The following is an 11,080-nucleotide window of genomic DNA, read 5'->3' as shown; positions in this document are numbered from 1 at the left end:
TTTTTTTTCTGCTAGACATGCCGATAGTTCTTCCGAAAAAGAATCTCCCGATTCTCACCGGAGGGAGAATCCTATGGTGGTCTTGAAGTGACTGGGCCCCACCCATTTGTCAACGGAGTAGGATTAGCATAAATGATCCCACCAACGCCCTTACCCATTGGTAGGGGTGTAAATTGGGCCGGGCCGGGCAGCCCGGTCTATTTATTAAATGGGACGGTATAGAGCGGGCCGGAACATCTCTTATCCATGAAATTAAAAGGGCCGGGCGGAAGGGTTATTTATCTACAGTTAGCACCCATGGTCTTCCCAAGCGTGTTTTGTAATTTGGGCTCGGGCGGGTAGGGCCGGAAGGGCCTTGAATATTACAAACAAATATATATTATACATATATATTATTAAAAATAAAAAGAAAGTAGAAATAATACATAAGTTTTACTTAAAATTAATAATCAAATACGAGAATTGAGATGGGAATAAGATAAACCAAACTTCCTATAATTTTTCCTGAATTGAATCATCAGAAAAGGAAACTGCCTTAGATTTTGCTCAATATTTTCTCTATATGGTTAACAAATTTAGACTCATATGGAGTAAAAGTTAAGAAATATGTATGGAAACTATGAGGGTTGACTGTATTAAGTATATGTACCAAGTATATTTTAGGATAAAACAAATGAGAACAGTCACTTAGGCTAGGTAAATGGATAATACTGGCGGGCTAACAAGGCGGGTAACATTGACGGGATAATAGGGAGGATATTAGGCCTGGTAAGAAAATTTGACTTGTGGCCTGTGCCCGTCCTCTTATTTAAATGGGCTAGGTCGGGAAATCCCGTAAAAAACCACGGTCACCCATGGGTTGTCATGAGTACCAAAACGAGGGGTCATGAGTCACGACTGACGAGGTCCATGATTTAACGGGGTGCGGGTGTTTAGTTACAAAACGGTTGACTTTGGAGTTTGGACGGATGTTTTGAATTTTCAGTTATTTTTCAAACATTGCGATGTTTCAGAACTGGACACATTTTCAGTTACTTCCATCCCTATATATATACTCTAAAGATTTAGTTGTCATTCACCATATTCGGGTTATTTGTTTATCCGAAGCAATCTTCAAATGCTGATCCGTGAAGAAGAGATTAAGATGGGTTTGAAATCATTAGTAAAAGGTCTTAGAAGCTTGGAAAAAAGTCATCGACTTCCCCAAAAAGTGAGTGTCATCATCGTCATTTCTGTAATTTCGAATTTTAATTTATGTATTCCTTTTTCAAAACCCTAATTTTGTTGTTTGTAATCCTTAGTTACTTGGATGAGAACGATAGAGTTGTGGTCGATGGAATTCTGGACGATGCTGATTGTCGTCGATGTACACGAGACCACTTGTGTTGTGATTGTCGTCAATGTACGCGATACCGCCACCATAACACAAAGCACCGAAGAAACGATGGAAAGATGGATTCAAACTCCATATCCGTGAAGGATTTGTTACCGTTGTTGTCGTCATCATCGTAAGGGAGACCACCACCGCCACGAAAAGCCATTACCGTCCACAACCACCACAAAAAGTCATCATCGTGAGGGAGACCGCCACCACGAAAAGCCATTATCGTCCCCCAAAAATAATTGTACCTTACTTAGCATGTTCGGCCGTCTGGCCAGGTCAATCAAATGGGGCTTTGGGCAGACTTTGTGCCTCAAAATGAGTATCTTTACAATGGGCTTTTTGGAAGAATCAACCATCAAAGATTTGCAAGTGAAATGAGCACGTAACTTGATGATGTTAGCCATGGTATCATTTTGCGGCATAAATTGTATATGACAATGACCATAATCGAACTTCTTAAGGCTGGGAGAATCAACCATCAAATTCTTCTGATTTTCAGTTTGTATATCACAATCATGTATGTTTAACGTTTCAAGAACTGGACAACTTGAAAAGAGACTTTTAACATTAGAGATTGATAAATCCAATAAGGATCAGTGTTTTAAGCTGAGGAAAATTTATGGTTTTTGGTAGACTAACATCTGTATATTTCCCCGAACTGAGCATGAAAATTCCCAACCTTCTCAGAGATTTACAATTAAGAAGGCGATGAGGAATTGCATATGCAGAATTATGACATTGACCTATTGCTATAGTGATTTCTTGAACATTATACTTAACGGCAGCAAGGCTCCATCTATTAACATCCATTGTCACTCTATTATCATTAGCAGACTTCTGCCATTGCAGATAGAACTTTTGAATATCAAAAGCTTCACGAAAAGTGAATACCATGTCTACAAATATTATGAAAATATGTGTTTTGTCGTCTGAAAATGAATTCCTGTTCAAGTTCAGAATATGGAGAGATTTCCAAACATCAATCCACCTTTTCGACAAAACACTAGCTTGAACTGCATACTTGGCATCAATGAAAGACAGTATATGGTGAATTAATGTATCTGGCAACCTACTAATTCTATCTTCCTCAGTCACAGATGGTGCACTTCTGATTTCTTCCATTTCTTTAACAGTTAACCTAAACTGATAATTAAACCTTCATGAAATTTAACAAAACCCCCAAGGGTTGAGACAGTGGGGAACGCTATAAAGGGTTGGGTGGAAATAACTTCATCTTCTCTATCGGTTTATCATCATGGTTCGCCTTCTCTCAATTCTTCCTGTAAATATTGAAAAATTCCAGTTGATCATATATGAAGATTTAATCATTGTTTTCGGAACCCTTTATGGTTTTATTCATATCAGAAAGAAGTATGAAAACATCACTTGGATCAGTTTCACAGAGTTGGCATTTTTTATTTTTATATTTTTGAAGGAAAACGATGAAGAAATTGATCAATCTAATAGATATTTTGGATGACTTTGAACAGATAAATTGTTTTATTGATTATATTTGATGGAAATATATAATGAATTTGTTAAATTATCTCAAATTGGATGTCAGTTTCAAGAAATTGTGGAAAAAAAAATTCAATTTTGATTTTCTTGTACATTCTTTGCGACTGACAAAGACTACATGTTGCCATCACATAGAAGGACTCCTGGACAGTCGGCCAATTAAGCAGTAAAATATACTAGATTACTGCTACAAGAGCAGTAAAATATACTAGATTATCACTACAGCAATGGGGCCGACCCAAGAAAAAGAGCCCACAAAAATGTACTTTGGGACATTTTTCTCGACGGTAAATTTAGACACAAAGTAATGGAAAATTTAAACGTGGAGATAGATGAAACCCCAAATGAAGTTAAATCTTAGTGGTAATTTCTTTGTGGGGGACGGTTGTATGTTTTCACTGTTTCGATATAAATGGATGAAATCCCAGATGAACTTAACCTTCCTAATTAAATCACCACAATTAAGACGTAAGAGTCAAAGTCAAATTTCAGCATAACCTAGTCATACGCGTGGGTGGCCGTTTGATTTATTATGCAGGGCACGTAGATGAAATTGAACTAAACAGGTGCTTTCCCTCGACACTCCCTTCTCCTTTACTCCACTCAAAGTCTCAAACCATGTTTGAGCACTAATCAAATCAAAGGTTCATCGGAGATATTAGTTGATGTTAGTGAAATAATGGCTGGATTTGGAGCTAATTTACGTGGTTAATTTTTGAAGATTCATTTTTTTTTTAATCGACAACTTTCATGTATGTTTATCTGTTTCGGTGAGTACTTTTGGTCTAACATAGTTATAATTTTACATCTGGTTTAAATTGAATGGTGGTCAATCCATTTTCTGATTTAATCTTATATGGTTATCTTTGATTTTTAATTTTAAGAAATGGGTTTGTGATTTTGATTGTTGGCTTGATGAAGAATGAGATTAGATTCTCCAAATGCTGATTTAACATTAGAATTATTGAACATCTTGAAGCAAAGGTTTTGTTTACCGAAAATGGAGAAAAATGATCAGGTTGTGTTGAATGTGCAAGTGACCCGACAATTGGATCCCACCCGAATTCTATCATCTTCTTCTCTTCTACGGTAAGTCTGTAACTCTGCAATTTCATTATCTTCTTCCGAAATTGATCGACCTTGATCATGTTTCCAGCTGAAATTCAATGGGTTGAAGTACAAAAGCTTCAGTTTAATCAAATTCACTAATGCTGTTTTTTTTTTCTTTTCTTTTTTTGTAGTTTCGAAAAAAATTGAAGAACAAATTCATCGATTGCGATCGAGTTACTGAAGAAGTTTAAACTGATAATTTGTTTGTTTGATTATCTGTGATTCAAATTTATAATCAATTTGTTCGATTGTCTAAAGATGAATCTTAATTTTGTGAAATTGTGAGATTTGAGAATTTAATTTGAAATGCTTGGGACATTTGTTGTGTCTGACAATCTGCATTTTTTTGATCATATAGAAGGCCTCCCTATGGTCGCCCGATAATCCGTTGGATAAAAATCGCGGGTGGTATTTGGTACTACGGTCTCATTGTATGTAAGCAGAGATTAAAGACACGCCACTTAAGTCAATGGTAATGGTATGGACTTGCCTGAGATTTTAACCTGCGCGACTGCGCCTGATATTTAAAGAATCAACATGGATGCATCAAATGTTAGGAGTACTGTTTAAACAGGTGCAAATTCTATGGTATCCCCAGAATGCCCCAATTTTTTTTTTTCCGGACGACGTATAATTCCAAAGATATTGCATGGTTGTCCGGGCAAGACCTACCGTAAAATTCTAAAAATGTATGATGGAGGATTTAGATGGAAACCATGTCATGAAATAAATAAATGAGGCAAATGGTAGGGGCATGTAGCAGCTTCAATTTAACTTGTATTGTTAACAAGAAACTCTGCAAGACAATGCGACATCAAAGGGAAACCTAAAAAGAATTGTTCAAGCTCATCAAGTAGAAAATTGGACATTATTGAAAGCTATGCAATGGGCTCAATCACAAAGTTGGAATTAAGTCATTTTTGAATCTGATGGCAAGAGTTTTTTTTTTTTCTGCAAAATATAAATGTAAAGGTGCCTCTTCCTCCATGGAAGTCTCCTTCATTTTTAAGTGTGTTAGTCTTCGTAGAATACACAGTCAATGGCAATGTAAGTGTGTCGTCTTACATTAAAACATACAGGTTTTTTTTTTGGGTTGAATTCAAATCTAAAGTTAAAAAATGTTTTGAGTAAACTAGGAAACCGAATAAACCAAAAATAGAAAATGCTATAGGTTTCCAAACTCACCTTAGTTCTCACCAAAGTAGTGTTAGATAAAATATTTTCGTTACCGATTTCTCAATAATACAACTCGTGTATTATATCCACTGATTCGTTAAACGGCTTTTTGATGTACTACCTCTACACTTGGTTACCGAAAACCAAAAAAAGAAAAGAAAAAGAATATAAAGAAGTGACTAATCCAAAAACACATTAAGCAAAACTAACAAGAAAAGAAAAAGAATATAAAGAAGTGATTAATCCAAAAACACATTAAGCAAAACTTACTTGGATGTATTAAGGCGAGTAATCTCTTTGCTTAAGACATTTAATACCTTGTACTTAATGTTGTTACAGTGTATGGCATATGTCCCTAGCATTCAACAATATCTTTGGTTTTCTTCGCAGCACTCGAGGATCACCAAACATAAAATGTGAATAGATGTGGCACAAACTCTTATTTAACTCTTAAATACAAAATGCAAACTACAAAATTTCTAGTTCTAGTTTACGGCTCTAAAAACACATACTTTCAAAGGAGAATGTGTGGAGTTTATATAGGTTCAAGGAGACTCTTGGAGATATCCTTTCTCGAAGAGTCACATCCTTTTATGGAGAGTCACATCCCTTGGGATAAGACACCATAAGTCGAAAAGGCTTAAGTGAGTGACACACTAAATCCTATTTCTATTCAAATTTTCCAACAAGTAGCTAATATAGTATCGATCTCGTATCGGCAAGACCCGATACATCTAGATAAATGATTATATCAGTGTTTGTACCTATAATTAAACAATGTAATGCATAAGTACTTTTGAGTTCGAGAGATCAAAATCGTACATGGTCGGCCTAAACCAAGAAGTGGTCGTTCCAGCCGTGTTTTGGTCACAGAGAAAGGAGAATTCTTGATGTAAACCTCTTGAAAGATGACTCAACTAGGAGTTCGTGATCTCAAGTACACTCAACATGAAGGTTTATCCATCTGCATAAACTTTGCATTACAATCTCATCTTGGTGTAGATCGACGAATGTGAACTTTTGGTCGAGCCATCAAGAAAATTTTTGCAATGATACCAGAAATCCTAGAGAGTATAAACATCTTGCTTAGGCCATAATTTCAAATAATTAACAAAGAAATGAATGAATTGATAACTTTAACTATGCAAGTAGTTAATCGATTCAGAATGAGAGGTGAAAATGATGTTGGTCTGGCAAGAAGATTTCTCGATAAACGAGTAAAATGGTAAAACACACCTTTTGCTTACTAGGATTGTTGCAAAATCCTTAAGGAGTTGAACAAATTTAATATATAGTAAATCCAAAATTAAATGTAAAGGTTAATTTGATTTCAAAATAAAGCAGTGCTTTCACTAATTAAAACTAGTAATTCATAATATAAATTAAACTAGAAATACGTTCATAATAGAAATTAAAATATATTATAAAATACATTTTGTTGTTCTTCATCATTCTGATTCCAGGGACTAAGACCTGGAATATGACCACCTAACAATTTGAGACACTAGTCGTATCTCCTCATGCATAAGGTTGAAAAGTAACAGTAGAAGGCCGAAAATAAGAGGACGGGGGTGAAAAAGTTGAAGTATAAGGATGTATCAGGTCAGGATGATATACCTCATTCGAGCTCCAGATTGATCTCGTGCTCTCAGTGTTCCCGTCTCAGGTTGAAATATACGGGGTTGTGTCTCAATTCCATTCTCTTGTCTGAGATAAAGTGCTGAAAAATGAGTTGAATTTGTAGGATTTGAAATTGTAGTCATTATAAATGGAGTCGTTAGGTATTTAGGCGTTGGGTACATATGCTAGGTCACACGACTCGATATCGGCCATTGTGCAACAAAGTTTGTGTCGCTGGGCGGTGGTGGTTAAACAACGTGTCTCAGCCTCTGTCATGCCACACATATGCAGTCGCTGACTGAGTTTTCCCATAGTAACAAACTCGGTTTTCCCCATCCACTTGGTTGTTCAAAATTTTCATTTTTCCATAAGTACATAGAGAAACCAAAATTCAGTTGCTCTTCCTATTTTCCTTTTTCTTGCACAATGGAAAGAGCACTGGTTTATCTACATAAAAATTAGATTCTAGACTTATGTCATCGTTAGTTTTCTTCGAAAAAAGTTGAGCTTCTCTTTCATGGCGATTGTTTTTCCGAAGAACTCAGCCTCCCACTCGTTTTGATCTCTTGATTAAAATCAGTTTAAAATTGTGCTAATTGTTGATACATGAAAAATATTACCCCTTAGCCGGGTTAGTGTGCCCCTAAAAAAGAGGCAAGCCTAATATGAAGACATGGGGACTAAATCCCAAGTCCACTAAGAAAGTATCCATTAGATGGAAAGGAAAAGGAAGGAATTAATAGGCAAGAAGGAGGTTTTATTAGAGAAGGAATGGCATTAGCAGTAATTAAAGAAGTTTAGTACACATGGCATGATGTCATAAAAGGAAGGGGCTTTTGGAAAGTCTATATAAAAAAGGACAAGGTACAATGGAAGGAAAACTCTCTCTCATACTATTATAAGAAAAGGGAGGTCATCTTGGTATACTAGGACAGGTTGAACCTAACGAGAATTCCGGTATTAACATTTGGCGACCACATCCGGAGGCTCGTGCCTAGTCTATCATGATGCAGCCGAGTGGTACTAGCCCAAACACGACTAGCGGTCAGTTGAATAATACGCCCCCTAATCTAGAAGAGGAGCGGATAGGGATAGTGACGGACCCAATCTTACAAGCAAGAAGACCTGAAACGACATAAGAAAAGGATAAGAAACTAGAGGGAGGAAGCACGAAACTCGCACAACCTACTTTGAAAGAAATGCAGAAAGAGTTGGAGGAACACATCCGCAGGGAAAGAGAGCTGAGAAGGTCGCTGAAAGAATCTAGCAACGAGCAAAGCGCCAAGGAAGCCCTAGAGAACGCCGAGGATAAAGGAGAGGATCACGGTACGATGACGCAGGAGTCGATGGCCAAATTTTTCAAAACGAACTACAAAGTGGTAAAACAGAACAATTATCATTTTATGGCAATCCCCTACACCCCTGAGGTCGTGGACTATCACTATCCAGAAGATTATACTTCATCAAAGTTCAAAATGTACGATGGACAAGGGAACGCGCGAGAACATCTTAGCCGATTCATCGCTTCTATGAATGATCGAGCCTCTGATGGGAAATTATGCCTAAGAGAGTTCCCGAAGTCGTTGACTGAGACGGCCTTCTCTTGATATGATAACCTAAAGACGGGAAGCATCAGCTCATGGACGGACCTGTCCACACACTTCCTCAGAAAGTTTTACTCCGCAAAAAGGAAAGTCACGACCATCGACTTGAGTAAATGTAACCAGCGGTTAGGGGAAGACATATGGAAGTATATCGCTCGGTTTCGTCATTTCGCGCTGGATTGCCATGAGGACGTTAAGGAAGATGCACTAGTGGAAATATTCTTACGCGGGATGATACCATGTTTCAAGAAAAGCCTAGTGAACTTCCGATTCCCAACCTTCATCGAGTTGGAAGAAGCCGCAGCAAGAATCGTCGACTATGTTGAAGAGAGAAACTCGGATTATGTCTGGCGCAACGCAGTCAACACTATCTCAATGATGTAATTTCAAAGTTGTTGTAGTAATAAATAATAGAGTTCGTTCAAGACTTGTGAAGGTTGTGCTTTTAGATTTAAATTTTAAAACTAAAGAAAATAAAGCAAATTAAAACTGATTATATTAGAGAGACCGGGGTTCAGGATTTCACCATTCACCAAAATTCATGTAATTTAATGTTAATTTTTATCATGCAATTCTAGACAATATAACTCCAATCAAAAGAAATTGTGATTCTAATCATTGTCTAAATTAGATTTTCAAAACATCAATTGTTAATCACAAGAATGAAGTATCAAAAGCCCTAAACTAAGCATACTTCATCAAGAGAAAACACAACTAATTAATAAAAATCATTACTCAATTTTCATTCAGTGCAAATAATCATAAAAGAATTGCATAAGTAAATTCAAAAAAATTTTACCACATAACTTTTGGAATAATGGCTTCCTCCATCGCCCCGGAAGATTGGGTTTAGCTCATCATGTTGGAAACACACTCAAAATATGTATTCATGGCTCAAAAAGTGTTTACAAGAAGGGAAAATAGTGAAACAGGAAATCTGCAACAGCACATGCGCGTTGCAACCGACTGTTTAACTCTCAACCGTTATGATGAAGATAACTGTTACAAATATGAAGATAAATGTTGCAGAAGAGGATGAAGAAAATGTTACAATGAAGATAAATGTTGCAAACCAGTTGAAGAAACTGTGACAAGCATTTTAAGAAACCGTTACGACGGATGAAGAAACCGTCGTTGTTTCCATGTTCTTCATGAGCAGCAGCAACAGAGTTCTGAAAACTCTTGATTCACGCTTCCTGAGCTCTCCTCTCGACCCCAAACTCTCCCCTCCCCTTCTATGTGATCCTAGGAACCTATTTATACATCATTGCGACATTGAATCTCCCAAAATCTCTTTATTTAATCCCATTATTTCTTTTATTCTCGAAAATAGTGGTTCCAAAAATCGTTTTCCTACGCGTCTGCAGCTGTATTTCTTTCCTTCTATACCTTCTTCACGCTCCAGAATATCGATCAACTCTTCCAAACACGTGCAACACACGATTAAATTCCTCACAACTCGTGCAAGCTCATGTTTTTCCTCCAACTCCCTGTTTGGATTAAACCAAGTTATCCAGCCAAATTTGATCGAAACAAACACCCATACTAGCTCTGTTAGGACATATCACAACTACCCATGAAGTTTCAGCGATTGAATCACACAAAAACTCCTCCAAACATTCGATCGAAATTCTTCCAGTGAAGTGAAATGTTTTCCCGCCAAAATTGGTTTTGAATTTGAGAAGAAGATGTCCTCCCCCTAATCCTGTACGGGTTTCCCTTTAGCACTTGCCTTATGGAGTGCAAATAGTAATTTTTGGACGTAAATAGTAATTTTTCTGGGGTTTCTCCGACACATTTTTGGGGTGCTTCCGGTGCATTTCTGGGGTGCCTTTAGTACTTTATCCTGGGGGTGTAAAACACCACTTTTCGAGCCAATTTTTGCTGCAAGAGCTTATTTCTCTATAAATACCTACAAAGACATAAAATAACAAAATAAATACAAAATCGAGAACTAACAATACATACAATTGAGACATATTAGACACATAAATGCGTCTATCAACACCCACAAACTTATTTTTTGCTAGTCCTCGAGCAAATCAAAACTACAAAATAAAAATGACTACACTTAGCACGTGCAGCAAGTCGTTAAACCGCTAGGTGGCGCTAGCGGAGGAGTGTTGTCTTCCGGAGGGTTTACCAGAGGTGTACCCACAAAACCTTTACTCCAGACCCTAGCTATCTACGCAGAACCTTGGAAGGCACTAAAGAATCTCCTTGGTTGGCATACTTATTGACTACATGAGGAAGTACCCTGATGCGAAATTCTAATTGTTGTACACGAGTTTGCACTCAAGCATACTAAAATTCATATGAAGTGACATAGCTCTACTCAGATAGTCGCACTATGGACATCAATATCCAGAGTCAAAACTAATCACATGGATAGATCAAGAAGATGGGTATAGAAAAACATAGAGGGTTTTGATGTTTACTAGGTGAACGGTGTTTCTCATATCTGTCTGAAGGCCTCCGCCAAAATGAACCTATCCTAATGATCTGAGATACCGTTCTGACTAATATCAGCACACTGGCATATACAAGGGTACCAGTGGTCGATAATCCTAACTCTAGGTCAACACAACTGGCATATACAAGGGTTCCAGTGGTCGACTTTATTGAATTTCCAGTTGGTCTAATGGTCTGGTCTTTTTTTTTTTTTTTT

This window comes from Papaver somniferum, chromosome 3 (assembly GCF_003573695.1).
Source record: "Papaver somniferum cultivar HN1 chromosome 3, ASM357369v1, whole genome shotgun sequence".
Taxonomy (NCBI): Eukaryota; Viridiplantae; Streptophyta; class Magnoliopsida; order Ranunculales; family Papaveraceae; genus Papaver; species Papaver somniferum.
Note: the sequence above shows the minus strand (reverse complement) of the source record.